We start from the raw sequence: 21,200 nt of genomic DNA on the forward strand, positions 1-21,200 counted from the left end.
TACGTTTCCCTTTAGATGTGAGCTGGATTGAGCTTCTCCCCCATCCCTAGTTACAACACAGGCTGGTTGTGCTCATCCTTAAGGGAGTCTATTTTGCATTGTTGCAATCACGCTAGAGCTTTATTGTGTGCGTAGCAGGATTGCTCCTTGTAAAACATAATGCTCTCAAGAAGGCATAGTAAAATTGAGACTATCAGGATTTTAATGAGCAATATGCTTTTATGTGCTTACAATCTTCTGGTGCTATATAACACCTGAGTCCCCAAAATACTAGAATAGCTGCTCCCAAATCACACTATTAATCGTGTATAATGAAAGTAGACTGTAGTGCTGAAGTGGCATAGATCCGGCCACTTGCTGCAAGTAAGGTGTGAGCCGAAAATATTTACAATTTTTTGCATTTGTATTCTCAAAAGCGTCTGGACTGACTTTGCCCTGCAAAGGAATGTTGGGTGCGTTCTAGATAGAGATCATAAAATCTATCAATTTCAGGACCATTCAACACTTACTATTTTATGCTGTCATTGTTGCTGTTTGATCTGACATTTTTTGCAGTGAATCTGTAGCTGATTGTCTGAACCCTTTGGTCATATGTTGCTGTTATTGGAGAGGGAGTTTTCCTTTCCTTTCCACACTAATGGCGGGTTGTACCTGAATGAGAAAAGTTTCAGGGATGTAGTCACATCCCGTATGTACCCTAATGATTCTCCAGTAATAATGCCTAATATTCTGGAATATTCTTGGGCCAAGGAAGAAGAAGAAGAAGAAGAAGAAGAAGAAGAAGAAGAAGAAGAAGAAGAAGAACAACAACAACAACAACAACAACAACAACAACAACCCCACACTTCTGCCCCAGCCACTCTGGGCAGCTTCCAACACATATAAAAACATAATAAAATGTCAAACATTAAAAACTTTCCGATACAGGGGAAAAGTTGTGTACTTCTTCATCTCCTGGACTAAGAGACTAGAAGAAATATGTGTCTGCCTGAGCTATGGCAAGCCTGGTTATTATTAAGAAATTTTGTAGGCAGCTAAAGATTGCTTTCATTAGATCCCAAAACTAAGAATTTGTCAAGAATGTATAACTTGCTGTTGAAATGGAATACTCAAGATGAAACAGTGAAATCTGCTATGATTAAATGGGCACAAGATGTTGGACATAACATTATGATGGCTGACTGGGAACAGTTATGGACCACAGGTATGAAGTTCACGGCATGTAATGCCTTAAGAGAGAATATTATGAAAATGATATACAGGTGGTACATGACACCAGTCAAGCTTGCAAAAATTTATCATTTGCCCGATAATAAATGTTGGAAATGTAAAGAAACTGAGGGTACATTCTTTCACCTTTGGTGGACGTGCCCAAGGATTAAGGCTTTCTGGGAGATGATCTATAATGAAATGAAAAAGGTATTTAAATATACCTTCCTGAAGAAACCAGAGGCCTTTCTCCTGGGCATAGTCGGCCAATTGGTGCCAAAGAAGGATAAAACTTTTTTTATGTATGCCACAACAGCAGCAAGAATTCTTATTGCAAAGTATTGGAAGACACAAGATCTACCCACCTTGGAAGAATGGCAGATGAAGGTGATGGACTATATGGAACTGGCGGAAATGACTGGCAGAATCCGAGACCAGGGAGAAGAGCCGGTGGAAGAAGATTGGAAGAAATGTAAAGATTATCTACAGAAATACTGTAAAATTAATGAATGTTAGGATGGTGTTGGAATGAAGCTAAGGGGTTTTCAGTAGTAATGCTACAAGGAGTATGTAAAAATGGACTGTTAACAGATGAGAATATACAATTATTATATATTAAGACAAAGGTTTAAGATAAAAACAAAGAGGGAAAGGATTTGCTGAATTAATTTATTGAATTGGAATACAAAAAAGGGAGGTGTGAGGAGGTCAGGGAAACAAGTGAGTGAAAGATAAGTTATGGAAAGATTGATTTGTTTTTAATTGTTGTTATCTTTTTTTGTATTTTTTTTTGTATCTTGTATTTTCTTCTTTCATTTTTTATTCTTTCTTATTATTACCATTGTAACTCTTTTCTATTTTTGAAATCTTAATAAATATCTTATGGGGGGGGAAAAAGATTGCTTTCACGAGCAGTACTTTGAGTACCATGGTCCCCATCTGGCACATCTCACCTCTGAACTGAACTCGCAGACTGACAGCTCGGGGGGCACAATCAGAGGAAGTGGTGCAAAGGAGATGGGTCTCAAGGCCCAACCACGAACCTCTCGCCCCTTCCACACAGAAACCAGGATGATGTTTGCAGACATGCCACAAAAATGGAAATATTGAGGATCCATTCGGGATATATCATGAAAGTCAGTTTTTCTTTGGCAGTAGAAGGAAAAAAATTCTTTGGTAGAGTTGACCCATATCTTGTGCAGGGGGTGGCGCATATACACAAATACACGTAGCCCCTATGTGAACCACCCCCATGTGAACCATCTTAATTTCTGGGCCAAACAGGCTTTACTCCCCAAGCAAGGCAGAGAGCTTTCAAGCTCTGCACCTTTCTTACCAGGTTCTGGAAAGCTCTTGCAAGGGCTCTGGCCAGAAAACCTGATGCAGAAAGACCTCTGACCTCCGCACCTTGCGTGCATTTAAATTGTGTCATTTCAACCGGCCATAAATGCATGCAAGTTGCGAGTCGACTATACATCATTCTGAATAATGATGTACAGTCTAACTGAAAAATAATTGCATCATGTGGCAGCATGCTGAAAAATCTGAAAAACCCCCATCAACTATACCACTATCAATGGCAAGTACGGAAATATTCCTGTTTGTAATTTTTGAAGTCTTACATTCAGTTCTTCACATTTCTGCACTAGAGCACAATTTCCCCCCTCCATGTCCTCATTAATATTCATCTGCATTTTAGTGTGAAGTCCTCTTGAAAGAAACATTTATTGTGCAACTTTGCCTAGTATACACATTTTTGTCAAGCAATTTCCCCATATATGATGCAATTTGCTATGTTTCTTTCACCTATATATTCATTTCTATGCACACTTCACCCTAATATATACATTTGCTACTTGGCTGGAGAACTACATTTCAGAATTCTAGCAAATTTCAAATGGTGACTGTGTTTCAGCTCATGCATTTTTCTGAAAGCGCAGATTAGGTAAATTTACTTTTAAATGTGAACTGAATCAGCCCATTCTCAGTAGAGTCAGGTGGACAAAGGAATTCCTAGGATAGTTTCCTGGTCCAATTCTAGGTTCTCACACTAGTGTTCATTGGGAGTGATAAGATGCTAATCACAAGAACTGTCCTTTCTTTTAAATAAATTTTATTTGCTTTTGTGACACAAACAAAACAACATATAACATCATAAACACATAAATAACAGAGTTAAGAGCATTGGCTGAATCTCTGTTGTACTGCAATACATTTTTTTTACTTATGCCTGGAATTCTCCTTTTTCTTTGAATACGTGGCGAGGGGGGAGCAATTTAATCTGAAGCAATTTAATATTAAATGTATTTACAACTGATAATTTTGTATGTGCACTGTGTCCCTCCTAATCGATGCATGCAGTGGAATGAAATGTGAGTGGGATAGGCTGTTCCATTTCAGAATTTAGGGGTGCAGGGAAACAGTTTTTTATTTCTCCACCATATTAAAAAATATATGTCTACAAATAGAAAACTATCACAATGCAGGGAAGACTATGGTAACCTTTCCTCCTAATGTACCATTATTGCTTTTATTATTATTAATATTTATTATCATCATTATTTACTGGCAGAAAGTTTTTCTACATGCGAGAAAATTAAAAAGAACATTCCCCTACCTATAGAACAATGTGGTACAATTCAGGATTTCTACCACCTCCTTTTGCTGTATGTGCATATTGTAATTTGGAGGATTGCAAAACTGGGGGTGAATGGGCAGAATGCTTGATGCATGTTGGACATTTTGCTGATATGTCTCTCCCTGAGCTCATTCTGTTTTTCCACCTGCAAATTTACGGAAAGGTTTCCTCCTAACCACCTGGCCTTGAACATGCTTATCTGTAACTTCGCCAGTGCTCACAGTTTATTTTTTCTCCAAAATTATGTATTAACAAAAGCAACATGAACAGAGTCACCACCTTGATCAGGAAAGGCTTGTTTCGTTTGTTTCCAGAATTCTGATTTGCTAATAGGGGTCGGGTGATAACAAATGTCATTTGAAACCTGTATTAAATGTAAGTAATAATTTTTAAAGCACAGGAAAAGGACTAGGTTCAGAGCTGAGAATCAGCTTTGTGAAAATGATTGGAAGCTACATAATTAAAACAATATGAGGATCCCACCCCAGCCACCCTCTCTCAGTTTTTTTTCACACTCTACCACATCCTCTATTGCAAACTCAATCATCACTGCATATATTTAAAACAAACAACAGAACATATTTTCAAGATCAAATTTCTGGACCCAAATAAGGCCAAATTCTTCAGTTGCCATTTTCCAACTTCTATTTTGGAAAAGCTGTTTCTAATCTAACACATTTGCATGCTTATAATCTGCACCAAACGGAATGATACACTCAGTTTCTCCTTTGATATGTAACTGTCTTTGGATAACTTTGGGAATAAAGCAATTTTAGTTAAATATTTATTTATTTATTTATTTAAAAAAAACAATTAAAGCAAGGACAGAAATGACTGAAGGGCATCAAATGGAAGAAGGGATTTTTAAAAAAGGAAGGGGGGAAGGAAGAAGGGAAGGAGAGAAAGGCAGAGAGGGAATGAGAACAAGAGCGGAAAAGAACTCAGCAGTGACTGACAACTTGTAATAGGAGGTTGGTAATTTTAAATCCAGAAATTATGGTTGTTGTTCATCTAAACTCCGAAACCAGAGTTGGGAAATTCAGCCATGGAATCAAATGTATGTTTGACATGTGGATTGCAAACTGCTTTCAGAAGAACTCTTATTAAAAAGCAGCATGCAGATTTGTTAAATACAATAAATAATAAAATATAATCCTCTTATAGTAGAATCTTTGTTTGTTTGTTGTGTTTGAGGGGCATTTTTATGCACCTTACCTTTCTCATTGACGATTCTGTAGCTTTTCTATTCAAGAGCCACTCAGTTTCCTAAACACTTTGAAAGGCAGAGTAAGGCTAGAGGTCTATTTTGCCTTGCAAACCAACCCCCACAGACTAGCTCTATGTGAAACTCGTGCCATCTTGCCAAGACTCCTGAGTATGTAAGCCACTTTGCACACCTTTTGGCTGAAGAAAAGTGTACACCTTTTGGTACACGTATTCTAAATAAAGCATCCCCCCATTTTCCTTAAAAGCAAACTGAGCATCTTACCATAACTTGATTTAGAACAGGTCCTGCTAGCTAGGGATGATGAGAGTTGTAGTCCATAAACAGCTGGAGAGTCTAGGGTTGCCAAATTTCAAAAAGTAAAAACAAAAATGAGGAAAAATCTGGACGTATGGCAGCCCTACTGGAGACCCAAGTTTGGGAAATCCCGATTTATAATTTTGTAGGCTTACCAGGAGCCTGGGGAAAAGTGCCTCAGCTGCTCATCCCTGATATAAGAAAAGCCTTCTTGCTGGTGGACACAAAGAGGAGAAATGTATAGCCTCATCCTATGCACATTTACTGAGATGCAAGGCTCCACCTGCGCTATACATTTGAAGCAGTATCATGACACTTTAAACAGTCATGGCTTCCCCCAAAGAATCCTGGGAACTGGATATGGAGAGTTAATAAGGCATCTTTCTTGCCCTCACAGAGCTACAGTTTCCACAGGGATTGCTTGTTAAACCACTCTGCAGATTGTACCCTTACCCAACTACATTTCCCATGATTCTCTGTGGCAAGCCATTACTGTTTAAAGTATGTACTGTTTAAAGTATGATACTACTTTAAACCTATAGTGTAGATGGGGCTTTAGTCCTAATGAGTTTCCTGGCACTTACTTCTGAGTTTGATTAAGCCCACAGCCTTAGACAATATAGCCTCCAAAATAAATAAACTGAAATCAGAGGATAAATCTTTCTCTAGATCTTCTCACTCCCCCCTTCTAGTTAGAACTCTCTACAAAGTCAGGTCTTTTAAAAAATGCCAATTAATGCATTTTAACCAATTAAAAGATCACAGTGCCTCTATAAACAAATATGCATATGTCAGTGGAGGGATATTTAATGACTATTTTTCGCTACTGTTCACTCACAAGCCAAATCATTTGGGGATTGAAGGATGTACACAAATTTGTTTAAAATGCTATCAGTAATTAGCATTTTTAATAGGGACAGCTGTGATTTTTCAATAAATACACTCTTTTAAATCTGTAATTAATGCAAGGATGCTACATGCAGATTTACCAAGCAATAAATTCCAGTACTAGTAACGGCATAATCAGTTTATATTTTAAAATAAATCAGAGGAATGTTTGTAGAAGTTACATAACTGGATCACATATACTGTAAATCACCTGGAATTATTCCTCCTTTGAATTCCTGTATCAGAACAAAAATACACACACACCCTAGAACTGGCTTCATCTATATTTACATAGCTGTTTAGATGCCAACATTCATTGTGTGTTCAGTCTCAGAAGATTACGTTTCTGTTTGGTGAGTCAACAACCCAGAATGGACTTGTTTGACCACATGCAGAGAACTACAGATACATGAATGAGAGATACATAAATAATTGCAGAAGGGATGGCAATGCTTCCTTATTGAAAATGAAATAGCTGGGAGGGGGAATTTGGGTGGTGTTTTGCCTGTGCTCCCCAGAAAGAAATCTATAGTACTCAACAGCTTTATTAAAAATAAAAAATAAAAGTCTAAGGGGCTTTGCAACATAAAGCTATAACCCCAAACATATTTGCTAACAAATGAGCAAGGGGAACTTGCTTTCAAGGGGTGCACTTTTAATTTAATCTTCCATTCTAAACCTAAAATAATTCTACATTAATCTATCTTAATTATTTGTGTCTATATATCTGTTTTGTGTGCAAATTTGTGTATACACACAGTCTATATAAAAATAAAACCAGTGGATGTTTCTCTCTCAGTAATACTTGCACTTGGGGAAAGAATCTAACTACTTTTGCTCTCAGCATAAAAAATAATGCAAGTCACCAGCAGTGCATTAATACCTTTGAAGAAGGTATGTTGCTACCTCTCCCAACCACCAGGGCACCTGTGCTTTTAACAGCTGCAGGATGGGTAGAGATGAAGCTCTTCCCACCTATTGTCTTTTCCAGGTTGGCAAAGGTGCAACTGCTGGACATCTGCCTGTCAGCCAGATGTTTAACAGGCACAAGAGCCCTGCCAGTAAGGAAAAGTTGGCAACCTTAGTTCCTGGAGGATTTGACCCACTGAAGTAAGTTCTGCTTCCATCCAGGTGTGCTTCTGGAATCAACACATCCCCCTCATATTGAACTCATTTTCCCTAGTGTGGGTTTTTAAAAAAGAAATACTATGGTTGAAATGGCCGAATTCTCGTAGACGGGAGGATCCCCTTCCAAATACTTCCTGGCTGAGGCGCCAGACTGCCCCAATTACTTTAATTAATTGTACGACAACCGAACAAGAATCAGGGAGCCAGCCCTAACCCTCCCTTCTCTCAGACATCTGCTCTAATAATCACATGCACTCGGTTTCAAGGCACTTAAAAAGCCTTTGAGCGCTGGGGAGGGATCCTGATTCTGTCTGAGTGAAACTCCACTCCACTTTTTATAGCATCACATATTTTGCTCATGACATATGAGCTACCCTCTCTGCTCTGCAGAAAACCCGGGGCAGATTTCCCTTCCGGAATCTGGCTTTTGATTGAAAACCCCCATTCATCCAGAGTAAACACAGCTACACAAAAGCCTACAGGCAGCCTGAGCAAGGCTATAAATAGGCACTGTTTATTTTACATGGATTTCACTGGGCCGTGCCAGCGAGTCACGAAACAGATCACCCCCCCCATGTGTGCGTGTGTGTATATAAATCTGTTTTGTTGCCCACAATCTAAATTAATGATAGTTAAATATACACGAGTCCATTTCTTTTGCTTTGATAAATATGCCTATTGACTGATAACGTTGCTGAGTTCAAAACTGAGGCGGCAGCCAAAGGCGTAATCCAACAGCAAACAATGCACATAAAAATGTTAATTTCATATAGAGCAACATGGGAGGGGAAAGACTGGGGAGGATTCTCTTTTTTAAATGTGGAAGATTTGTGTTTGCGCTAACATTTTGCAAAAACCACCATGAAATTTAAAATCACTTTACAGAATTTACACACACACACACACACACACAATCTTACACATTTCAGGTATACATTCTGGCGCCAAAATCCATCTTAACGCGATTTCCAGTAAAATACTGAGATGGATTTTCCAGTACTAAAACCCCCAGCTCTTGTCAATTAACTAAATGGATACAAATGTCACCTGTAACCTTTTAAGAACAATTTAATGGGCATTTAAAATTTGATCCATTTTTCTTTAAAGGAGGCAATGCTTAACCAACATTTTGCTATTACCCCCCACCCCACACACAAAAAAACCACCACTCTGTGTGTCTGTGCTTGTAAGTGTTGGGAAACAAACCAAGTTTTTGAACAAAATCTGGCGTCGAGGGGCAGAAAACATGGAGATAGCTGGGGTGGTGGGGATGTGAAAACTGACTTTCGTATTACTCACCAGTTGTTTATACTAGTGTATTTTAAGTGTCTAAATGTGTCACGAGCCATGTGGCAACATCTCTCATAAGGAGAGGAAGAATGGGATGTGAATGCCAAACTGGGTCTTTGGAAGGGGCCCAGAGCACTGGGAGGCTCTGATCTAGATCAGGGGTCAGCAGACTTTTTCAGCAGGGGGCCGGTCCACTGTCCCTCAGACCTTGTGGGGGGCCGGACTATATTTTGAAAAAAACAACGAATGAATTCCTATGTCCCACAAATAATCCAGAGATACGTTTGAAATAAAAGAATACATTCTACTCATGTAAAAACACCAGGAAGGCCCCACAAATAACCCACAGATGCAATAAAAGGACACATTCTACTCATGTAAAAACACACTGATTCCCAGACTGTCCGTGGGCCAGATTTAGAAGGAGATCGGGCCAGATCTGGCCCCCGGACCTTAGTTTGCCTACCCATGATCTAGATGCTGAGGCCCTGCAGGTTGTCTGAGGAGAGACTTTCCTTAGCATTATTGAATGTCCCAATTGCCCATGGAAAAGTCACCTGACTTGAGTCCAGCACCACCTCCTGTCCCTGAAGCTGTTCCCCACTTCTAGGAAGGTGCCTGAGAACATATTCGCACCATACATTTAAAGTGCTACTTTAAACAGTCATGGCTTCTCCCTCAAAGAATTCTGGGAACTGTAGTTTGTTAATGGTGTGGAGAGTTGTTAGGAGGCCCCCAGTCCCCTCAGAGAGCTACCATCCCCAGAGTTCCCTGCAAGGATTGCAAACACTATATTTATATATCTGTACTACAAAGTTTTAGCAGTCCTGTTCCAGTGTAACAGTAATGATTTCCCCGCAAAAATCCTGGTTGATATGGTTATTTAGCACCAGTGTGAGGAAACTGTGGTCCTCCAAAGGTTGCTGGACTGCAACTCCCGTCGTTCATAACCTATGCTTGTTTAGGTATGATAGGCACTGAAGTCTTGCAAGATCTGGAAGGCCACAGGTTCTTTGCCACCAGTTTATAGATCCCTGTTGCCAGAACGACAATCCCAGTCTTCCTGCTCCCACTAAAGCAGGGTGGGAATTCAGCCCTAAACACACCTCACTGAACTCAATGAAGCTTACTTCTGAATAGACACACAGAGGACTGCAGACCCTCCAAACCCAGATTTATAGAAGCCGTCCCATTTTCTGATTTGATCCCAGAATGTCCTGCTTCTCCTTAGGAGTTACTGGAGAAATGTTGGAGCTTATAGAGTTATGCGAGCCCTGGGCCAAGGAGATAACTATACAACCTTTAGAAGACATCTAAAGGCAGCCCTGCATAGGGAAGTTTTTTAAATGTTTAATGCTTTATTATGTTTTTACATATGTTGGAAGCCACCCAGAGTGGCTCTGGCAACCCAGTCAGATGGGTGGGGTACTATTATTATTATTATTATTATTATTATTAAATAGGACATCCCTGTTTTCATCGGAGAAATGTTGGAGGGTATGGGACTGCAATGACTGTCTATGAGAGCTATGAAAAACTTGGTGCTCTTTGGATGTTTGAGACTACAGTTCCCATGCTGGCTGGGGCTGATGTCCAAAATACATCAGGTTATTGAAGGCTGATCTTTGGTGCAGATGTGCCCTTAAGGTGCTGGTTTACATATACAGAGATTCTTGGGAAGAACATAATCTATTCCGATGTTGCCTTAAATTGGCAGGCCTTATTAGGATGCACTACTTTTTACAATGCACTATTTAAAGAGTCCCATCAATGTGAAAATACCACACACTGCAAAGACAACGTTCTGTCATTGTGTAGGGAAGAGTGTGTGGGAGTATCTTCCAAGCATAAGAGGAAGAATGGCAGCACAAAAGCCATAGTTACCACAGAACTGGCTGTCTAGATGGAAATTGTTTTAAAATTGCAAAATGAATGCAGTGGAACAGAGGCATCTGTTTGAGAGCCTATAATGGCTGGCCCAAGAAAATGCCAGGTCTCTGGACTTGAAGCAAAGTTTCAGGGAGGGGTTATGGGAAACAAATTTCAGGGACACTTAAAAGCCCATCTCAAACAACAGGTGGGGTTTTTGTCTGTTTTTAAAATCACTTTCAGAAATACAAATAACAGGAACATCAGATTGTAAAGCCCCTCTCTCTAAATTATTCTCTGGCTCAGATAAAAATCTGAGCCGCAGATGAATCCCCAGTTTCCCCCATTCCCCAGCAATTGCATTAGCCCATAGGAGAACTACTCCCATGATCAAGGCTTTTGTGTCCTGTGAGTTCCCTGGAAAGATGAGTTTATTGATAAGCCGCTCTGAGAACTGCAACTTTGTGAGGGGAATAGGGGTCTTCTAACAACTCTCAGCAGTATTAACAAACTACAGTTCCCAGGATTCTTTAGGAAAAGCCACAAATGTTTAAAGTAGTTCCTGTGTTTGCAAGGCATGTTGCATTGATAGAGCTATGCATTGAACAAGATGATCCTTACGGGGTCTGTTTCAGCTTTACAATTTTATGATTCCATTATCATCTGCCAGTTTCTTTCTTAAGAATGGGGAATGACACAGACAGACAAAATCAAATGATCCCTGAAGTGTTGTGAGGGAGGATAATAGGGGAAGCAATGTCACTGTATAAAGGATGTATATTAGATCAGTCTTCCACAACCTGGTGATTTACACTACAACTCCCATCAACTCCAGTCAGGTGCTGTTGGGAGTTTTAATCCAAAATATCAGGAGGGCACTAGGTTGGGAAAGCTAATCTAATATATACACAGTTTAACTATGGAGTGCTTAGACAAATATTTCATCTTATCATTAAGTCATTAATTAAATTTATATCCCGCCTTTCCCCTAAGAAGCTCAAGTTTGTGGGCAGAGTTTTCCTCCTCTCCGTTTTATCACCCACAACAACCCTGTGAGGTGGGTCAGGCTGAGAATGAGTGACTGGCCAAGGGAGCTTCATGGCTGAGTTGGAGATTCAAACCTTTCTCTCCAAGGTCTTAGTCCAACACTCTAACCACTACATAACACTGTCTCTTATCTAACCAGAGTTGTTTCTTAGAATAAAGTAAAGCACAGCTTTTCTCCATAAACCTCCTATGAAGCCTGGGGCACGGGGAAGAAATGTAGTTGCTTAAAGGGTCTTAATAATAAGAGCTTGCTGGATCAGGCCAATGGCCCTTCTCGTCTAGCATCCTGTTCCCACAGTGGCCAACCAGAAGCCTGTGAGAAACCCACAAGCAGGACCCAAGCACAAGAGACCGCCATTCTCCTGAGATTTCCAACGGCTGGTATTGTGGAGGCAGAGCATAGCCATCATGGTCCATGAGACTTGTTGTTGTTTAGTCATTTAGTCGTGTCCGACTCTTTGTGACCCCATGGACCAGAGCACACCAGGCACTCCTGTCTTCCACTGTCTCCCGCAGTTTGGTCAAACTCATGCTGGTAACTTCGAGAACACTGTCCAACCATCTCGTCCTCTGTCGTGCCCTTCTCATTGTGTCCTCCATCTTTCCCAACACCAGGGTCTTTTCCAGGGAGTCTTCTCTTCTCATGAGGTGGCCAAAGTATTGGAGCCTCAGCTTCATGATCTGTCCTTCTAGTGAGCACTCAGGGCTGATTTCCTTAAGAATGGGGAGGTTTGATCTTCTTGCAGTCCATGGGACTCTCAAGAGTCTCTTCCAACACCATAATTCAAAAGCATCAATTCTTCGGCGATCAGCCTTCTTTATGGTCCAGCTCTCACTTCCATACATCACTACTGGGAAAACCATAGCTTTAACTATACGGACTTTTGCTGGCAAGGTGATGTCTCTGCTTTTTAAGATGCTGTCTAGGTTTGTCATTGCTTTCCTCCCAAGAAACAGGCATCTTTTAATTTTGTGACTGCTGTCACCATCTGCAGTGATCATGAGTCTTAAGGGGAGAAAATGCAAGCTGTGCCAAATTCAAGTTTCTTTAACCAGAAGACTTGTTCCACAGCACAGTTTTGAAAGGATGGGAAGCCATCACTGCTACAGCTGACCCTCTTCAACTCCATTATTAACTCCCTGGAGCTGTCTCCATCCAGGAGCTGACCCTGAACACATGTATAACGCAGTACACAAAGATGCCCAAAGCCTAATCCTTGTGTGAATGGGTTTCCTATGAGGTATCTGCGCAGTGGGTGGCCAGGCGGAGGCACAGTGACGCTGAGGGTGGCTGTCGAAGCGATGTGCCCAATAATCCACCATCGGCCTTCTCACAAACGGTGCTTAAGTGATCCAAAAAGGGGCCTTGGACATGGGCTTCCTCTGCAGAGCTCTGGCGAATGAAAAGGCCTTTTAATAATGCTCCAGTCAACTTCATTGTGGGTGCCGAAAAAGTATAATTGGAGCCTACATTTATTGGTGGTTATGTCATGCACCATTCAGCTACATACCCACGAAGGGGGGATACGAGAGAGCTAAGGCTTCCCTCACCACTTGGAAGCCTGGAAAGAGACAATTAATGATCAAGGAACATCTCTGTTCGTGAATGGGGCCTTTACAAAAGAGAGTTCAGGGCTGAGGGACCTTTTTCCAGCCAGAAACCTGCATTCCCATCTACGCAACCTACTGAGGGCCGCATGCCAGTGGTGACCAGGGGCCAGAGGAAAAAGTGGGTGGAGCAGTGGATGTAATTTTTACTTTTGTGCAGCAGGCTACTTTCAGACCCTCCAAGTGTCCCTATTTTCCAAGGAGAGCCCTGGATTTACAGAAGCCGTCCCGGTTTCTGATTGGATCCTGGAATCTCCCATTTTCCCCTAGGACACCCCTATTTTTATCAAATAAATGTTGGAGGGTGTGGAGTTATGTGACCTCCAAGCCAACTGAACACCATCATTTCCTTCTATTTTTCTTATGTAGCAATAGCTATCCTGATACGTTTGTAATTTGGTGATATTGTGATGGTTTGACCTCTGTACTCTGCAAGGATTTTCTTTCAAAACAACAACATTTCTATTCATTTTTCAAATATCAAACAATACGATATAACACAATAGAAAGGAAAAATAAAGGAAGGTGTTTCAATCAGTTCCAGTAAAATGATTACATAATCATATCTGCCTTTCAAATGTGTCCTGCCAAAGTTTTTCCATGGAAGTCCTATGGTCTATATCCGTGTCCTTTTGTGGCTGAATAAATTATAAAACTTGACCAAACAGCATTAAATTGTTTCCATGCTTTGATTTTTTTTCTTCAAGCTCAAAGCTGATTGGTTAATTTGTCCATGAGTGCCAAGTCCCAAAATTGCTGATGCCAGATCACCATAAGGTCAGTGTCCAAAGTTCTCAGGAATCGAGCTCCAGTGAGTTTTGCTGAGGTCACTGAATATGTTACTACGTCCTTGCAACCCAAATCTCAGTTGTTAGACTCAAAAACACAGAGATGGGCAGTTTTTAGATGAGGTGGAATGACCTGGTTAGTTATTAATTATACCTCATGGAAAACTGTTGAATGGTTTCTTTAAATGTAAAGGTTCATCATTGTTCCACCCGATGTGTATGTCTTTAAGGGGCCAGAGCAAGGGCCAGAGCAAGATAACGAGACCCAGCTTTACAGCTGTGAAACATAGCAGGTGCTGCTGAGTTGAATTGATTAAGCTGTGTTGGCAATTGGGTGTAGTATACAGTGGTGCCTCGCAAGACGAAAAGAATCCGTTCCGCGAGTCTCTTCGTCTTGTGGGTTTTTTCGTCTTGCGAAGCAAGCCCATTAGCGGTTTAGCGGATTAGCGCTACAGTATTAGCGGCTTAGCGGGCTTAGCGGATCAGCTGATAAGCGGCTTAGCGATCAGCTGTTAAGCGGCTTAAGGATCAGCTGATAAGCGGCTTAAAGATCAGCTGATAAGCGGTTTAGCGGCTTGGGAAAAAGGGGGGGAAAAGGAAAAAAACCCCCGCATGAACTCGCAAGACATTTTCGTCTTGCGAAGCAAGCACATAGGAAATTCGTTTTGCGAAGCACCTCCAAAACGGAAAACCCTTTCGTCTAGCGGGTTTTCCATCTTGCGAGGCATTCGTCTTGCGGGGCACCACTGTATAAGGAGCAGCACCTAGCTCTCCCATTACCCTGGGGGATGGGTTGGTGGTTGGGTCTGGTTTGTTGTTGATGTATTTAGTGTATAAGGAGCTTTTGTTTTTGTAATTAAAACCTTGTTTAAGTTATTTTTGAGTCCCTTTTTAATGCATGGTCTCCCCAGCAAGCTCTCTGCAGCGCTACTAAACTGCAAAAAGCCAACAAAAACAAGCAACCACAGATCTTAGGGAGGTTCACAACATAAAATCACAATATAAAAAACCCAAAATACATAATAAAATCAGAAACAAAGACAACCCTATAATCCTCTCTTCCACAGCACATTTTAAAATTGCTGCCTGGTGCTGATGGAACTTGTAGTCCAAAAAATTTGGAGTGCTCCAGGCAAAGGCTGCTTTAGAATCATGTGACCAGAAGGCCCTCAGCCCCAACTTCCATTCTACCCAGAGTCAGATATTAATTCACATAAGCCAGATCATTCTGTACATTATGATTAAATTAACACCAACCGTCTTGAGGACCGGAAGCTTATTTTTAAAAGTTTGGATTCTAAATAGTTTGCAGGATGGAACCACATTTCCCAAATATGGGAGCCATATTTGACCTCTAGCATGGACTAGAACAGAAACAAAATGCACACACACTCACCAATGTGGCATTTAAAAAAAAAAGAAATTACAGCTGTTGCTTTTGAAGTCTGTTATGTACTAAGCTTGGATCCTAGATCAATAGGCAAGTAGGATCCAAGAATGCAACAACTGATTGGCCTGCAGGAAAAGACCAATCAGACTCCAGGAGGAAGTTAATCAGCCTATTAGGCTGGCAGGATCGTAGACTTCAACAACTGATTGGCCTGCAGGAAAAGACCAATCAGTCTCCAGAAAGAAAGCAGAATCAGCCAATCAGACGGGACTCATTGTGTAAATAATGTATATAAAAGCCTGAGGTTTGGGGGGCAATTCAATCACTGTTTTACAAGCTGCAATAAAGAGCATGAATTCACTACAGGACTACAAGTATATTTCAAAGTCTAAGGTTCTGAAAACTCAGAACACAATGCATAAATCTAAGTGTTCTTAAATTTACCTGTCACACCTGGAAAGTTGTGCCCCTGGGCCAAAAAAAAAGGTACCCCTTCCTTGAATTAGATAGTTTCATACCTTATTGTTTTCCACACCCCTTAATCCAACAGCAGCCACACATGAGGGATGTTGGGGTGGGAAGACTATGGAAATCTACATGTGAATTTCTGCAAGCAAATCTGCATTTTAAAATGCTGCTGTAGGTTTCCCCTCACTCCCATTTTCCTTTGTTTGCTTATCTCTGCCATTGATGAGCTGGTTTGTTTGTTTGTTTGTTGCGGCAAAATCATGGCGTATACAATGAGATAACCTATGCAAAGTCTTCCAGCTAATGGGAGTTCTACTGTATTAACGCAACCATAGCATTTCTCTTTAGCAAAACCTGTTACAACTGAAGGATGTGGAGCATTACTAGCCATGGTTATATTTGTGTGTGTGTGTGTGTGTGTGTGTGTGCGTGTGTGTGTGTGTGCATTCTTGTGGGTTTCAGTCTCTGTCAATAAATTAGGGAATCCTAGCCTAAACCGAGATTAAACAGGGAAGGGGAACAGAGGCTTGGAGATAAGCCTTAACTCTGCAAGAAAGCTGTAGACTTACGGCATGCATCTTTGGTAGGCATATAGACAAGTGTGTATGCTGAGATCAAAAGCACTTCATGAGATGTGAGATCCATGAGATCCATGTCTCAGACCTAATAGCCAAGCAATGAAGGTGGACACATTGGAGAGGTGAAGCTAGAAAAATGACTGACCAATGAACTGAGAAATGCCTGCATAAACACTAAGCTCTGTCTCCAAACGCCAGATTTCTGTATGATTGTAACCACCAGTCTGACCAGGGAAGGTAGAGAATGTGCACCTCTGCCCTGCATGCTAAAGAGAGAGATCTTAAGGCATTTTTAAAGCATTTTGAAAGGATAGGAACTGGGGCTTGTAGCGACTCAGCCTGTATAGTGGGATAGCTTCATCAAGTGCTTTGGTTAGGTCTGGACCTCATCCTCCTCAGAGGGAATTAAAAGTACTTTGTCTTTGTTTTCTCCCAGTCTTTGTTTTCAACCCAGCCCAAAGCTCTGGACAATCTGGGCAAGGGGGCGCATAAAGATGTTAAAAAGCATTGGGGAGAGGATTGCGCCCTGCGGCACTCCACACACCAAGGAATGGTGCAACGACATCTCCCTCCCTAGCACCATCCTCTGTCCCCGACCAGAGATAAAAGAGCACAGCCATACATAGCACAGTGCACAAAAATGAATCTGCTAGGGTAAAGTGTACATGTAAAAATGGTTTCTTAGGTAAAAATGCATACAAAATGTGTACATTAGGCGAACTTTGCACTAAAATGCTGAGTAATGTTTGCGGTGATTTTTTTAAAATTGCAAACTGTTGTGGAAATGTAGAGAATTGAACTTGAACTTGGAAAAAAGAGAAACTGGGGGTGGGGGTATGAAATCGACATATTCACTCATCCCTACCCACCAAAGGTGCTGTCCTAGCCTATTCTATAAAACAAGGTGTGAACTGGTAACTAGTTAAAGAACAGGAAGCAAAGAGCAGGAATAAATGGACAGTTCTCCCAATGGAGAGATATAGAAAGTGGATTTCTTCACGGACCAGTGTCATGACCTGTGCTTTTTAATAATTGTGGTTGTTCATAAATGATATATAGTTAGGGGTGAGCATTGAGGTAGCCAAGTTTTCTGCTGATACCACAGCTGTAATTTAGCTTCCTTAAAAAAACAGAAACAGGGGGTGAGGAAGTCATGTGTCTTGATTATCAGTCTGAGAACTTCCTTTGTTCTCAAATAAACTCCGTGCTTACAAAATGTTCTCCCACTGTTTGCATTGAATTTCTGCCGTGTCTACAGATAAAAATGAGAGAAGCATCTTAGGTGCCAATCAGCCAAGCTAGGAACATAGGAAGCTTTATTATACTGAGTCGGACCCAGTTCTTCAAGGAAGTTGAAGAAAAAGGGGATTATGAGGAGCTCCAAAATTATCTGTCCAAGTTGGATGAACGGGAAGTAAAATGGCAAATGCTGTGGTGTACTGTTCCTTTACAGAGAACTGTAGGCAACGCTTGCAAGCACAGGCAAAAGTATTTAATTAGCCAGGTTGCTTATGCTCTTGCATAAGCTCTTTGAGTGTACGTTCAGTTCTTGCTCTGAGTGTACGTTCAGTTCTTCTGGGTCTATTAAATGCTAATGCTAATGCTTACAGAAGATTTGGATGCCTTCACATCTGTTTAACTGCACACCTAAGCAGCCAGCGTTACAAATGCGATTCAATGTAAACAAGTGTAAAGCGATGCCTGTCGGGATAAAGAAATCCTAAATTTGCATATATGCTAATAGGGTCTGAACTGGGAGTAACTGACCAGGAATGGGTCCTTGGGATCATAGTGGATAGCTTGATGAAGATGTCAACTCAGTGTGTGAGACAGCTGTGAGAAAGGTGAATTCCACACTAGGGAGCTTATTGGGAAAGGAATTGAAAACCAAACTGCTAGTATCAATAACTTCTAATCATGATGGCTACATTCCTGCCTCCACTGTTGGACCAGTTGAACATCAGTTTGTACAATGATACACAACATGGAGAAAGTGGACACAGAAAAGTTTGTCTCCCTCTCTCATAACACTAGAACTTTTGGAGATGCATTAAAGCTGAATGTTGTGGGATTCGGGACAGATAAAATAAGGTCCTTCTTCGCGCAGCACGTAGTTAAACTGTGGAACTTCCTCCCACAAGAGGCAGGGATGGCCACCAGCTTGGGTGGTTTTAAAAGAGGATTAGATAAATTCATGGAAGATAAGGCAGTTAATGGCTACCAGCCACAATGGCTGTGCTCTGCCTCCACAGTTGGAAGCACTAATGCTTCTGAATACCAGTTGCTGGAAGCCACAGGAGGGGAGAGTTGCTCTTGTGCGCCATTCCTGCTTGAGGGTTTCCCACAGACATCTGGTTGGCCACTGCGATATTTGGATACTGGAGCCAATGTGCCATTGGCCTGATCCAGCAGACTCTCCTTATGTTCTTATGTTCTTTAGTTGTGGACTGGTGTGCAAAGAAACCCCAATCTCTATTATGCCCTGGCTTAATACAGTCAAATTTCTGAATGAACACCTGTTCAACCATCTCATGCCCCATGCATCTATGCTATTTGACCTTCCAACTCTGAGGTTTGCGGGATTGATCTAGTAGGTATCCCTTTGTTGTCCAAACACAGTCTTCTTTAATACTGAAGACTTCTTGACGCTAGGAAAAGTTCAAAGAGAAACTTTGTGGTGGGCATGTAATAGATGCCCTTTGCACTGGATTATACAATATAAACTGAATCTTTTGAGTGAAGGGAGGGGGCTCTTTTAATTGGCTCACATGACTTGACATACGACAGCCTACTAAGTTTACACCATTGACTTGGCAGCAAGGTCAGATGTTTTTAATCAGATTTGACTCTTAGTCACCTCCAAGTGACATCTGAGAGGCCCTAATACTTTGGAGCTAGTAATAACAACAAAGAATACGGGCGCAGGACGGTGGGCATCTGAGGCCAGCCTTGCTTTCATTCGTTGCTGTGTAAGGAGAGTGAGAAGCGCCGGTCAAATGGTGTCACCTTGGGAGGAAAGCACTTCTCTTGCCAAGAGAGGTCCAAAGGGAGAGTCTTGTAAAGTTCTCAAGGAAGACACGTCCTTTGGCCAACATCTCCAAGCACCCAGAAATCACTGTGCTTACAAAATGGTTCACGACTCCTTAACAGCCAGTGCATATTGACACTGACAGCTCCTCAACCCGAAAAACAAACTGGGTCACACTGAGAGGATAAATTCTCATCCTCTGAATTGGTTTCACCTACATGGATTTTACAGCAGAGAGTTGATTTGCTTTACACATAAATCCACATAAAGGGATGCCAAGTACCCTTATTGTTTTGCTGTTTTGTTTTACTTAGGTTCATGTTTTTATCTTGTATTTCACTCTGTGAACCGCCCTGAGATCTTATGATGAAGGGACGTATATAAATCTAAGAAATTAAATACCGTAAATAAACAATTAAATAAATACTCTATCTTCCCTTGGTTTGCATTATTTGTTTCTGTTCTTGCTAATGAAAAGCAGGGTAAAAAAGCTATGTAGACCACCACCGGAATCCCAGCCCCTGGGAATGCCTACCCAGCCTCAAGCATCAAAATATTTTAGGCAGGCTCTGAGTGATTCCAAAAGCTGTGAGTTTGTGAATAGGGCTGATGTGGTTGTAGCTGCTTGAAGAAGGTTGCGGAGTCTCAGGCACGGAGTCTAAGTGTGGCTCTCTAGATCTCTCGATTAGGCTCCAGGCTATACCTGCTATTCAGCCACACCCCCTCTCCCCAGGCCACACCCCTCACTGGCCTTGCCAAAATGGAAATAAGATTCAACAGTCTGGCATATATTGAAGCAGCATCACATCGGGCAGCAAAATATCTTGGGTCAGTCCAGCACCCTATTAACTAGGTGTGGGGGACCTTTGGCCCTCCAGATGTTGCGGAACTACAACGCCCATCAGTCCCAGGCGCCATGGCCAATGGTCAGTGATGATGGGAATTGTAGTCCAGCAATATCCAGAGGAGGAAGGGTTCCCCAAAACTGCTATAAAACCCTCTGGAACTGGAGTTTAGTTCTTTTGCAGCCCTAAGCACAGAATGGTGCAGGAGACACCATAATTATCTCTTGCAAGTCACAGGACAACCTCCCCACTTCATACAAACACAGCTCCCCCCCCCCCCCCCCATTGATGCTAGGTTGCCGGACCAGCTTGGCAGCTTCGGAAGATAATAAACAAGACTTCCAACAGCACTTTCCATCTCCAAGGCAATAAACAAAACTCCCCCCCCTCCTGTAATGAATGCTTGCAACACCGCCCTGTGCTGCTATTATTATATCTGTGTCACCAAAGGGAGAAACGGTGTTCCAAAGTGAGGTGAGGAAACTTGCCCAAGGCCACAGAGGGTGGTGAAAACACCGTGGCAGAGGTGAGATGAGAACTCTGTCATTCTCTCACGCCTACCTTCAGCAGCCAGCCTCGTTGAAGAGCGGCTCCTTCATCTTTTGCCTACACCAGGAACATTAAGGATGGGTAGGGACGGATTTTGGGTTTTTTAAGCAGGGTCTTTCAAACCATACACAATTTTCCCTCCAGGGCAGAGGTGGGGAACCTCAGGGCAGGGGGAACCAAACATGGCTCTCCAGTCTTCTCTGTCTAGCTCTCAGGACTCTCCTGGGGCAACACTTCCTCTCCTCAGACCATGCCCTCGCTTGCATTGCTTCCCTGCTCCTTGAGTATTTTCAACAGGCCAGAACGTGTCATTGAACTCCCAGGATGCCTCTTGCCTGGTTGGAGTGTACAGCCT

The 21,200-nt window shown here is 41.8% G+C and overlaps 1 long non-coding RNA gene across 1 annotated transcript in view; it reads right to left on the bottom strand.

Annotated features, from left to right (window-relative positions):
- Positions 1-200: 200 nt before the first annotated feature.
- Positions 201-21,200, bottom strand: part of LOC308463684 — an 82,327-nt gene continuing 61,327 nt past the window's right edge. Inside the window, exon 5 of the long non-coding RNA XR_013979685.1 lies at positions 201-651. This is a non-coding gene — a long non-coding RNA (uncharacterized lncRNA). The remainder of the gene's footprint in view (positions 652-21,200) is intronic.

Source organism: Podarcis pityusensis (assembly GCF_964106645.2).
Source record: "Podarcis pityusensis genome assembly, chromosome: 14".
In the NCBI taxonomy this organism is placed as follows: Eukaryota; Metazoa; Chordata; class Lepidosauria; order Squamata; family Lacertidae; genus Podarcis; species Podarcis pityusensis.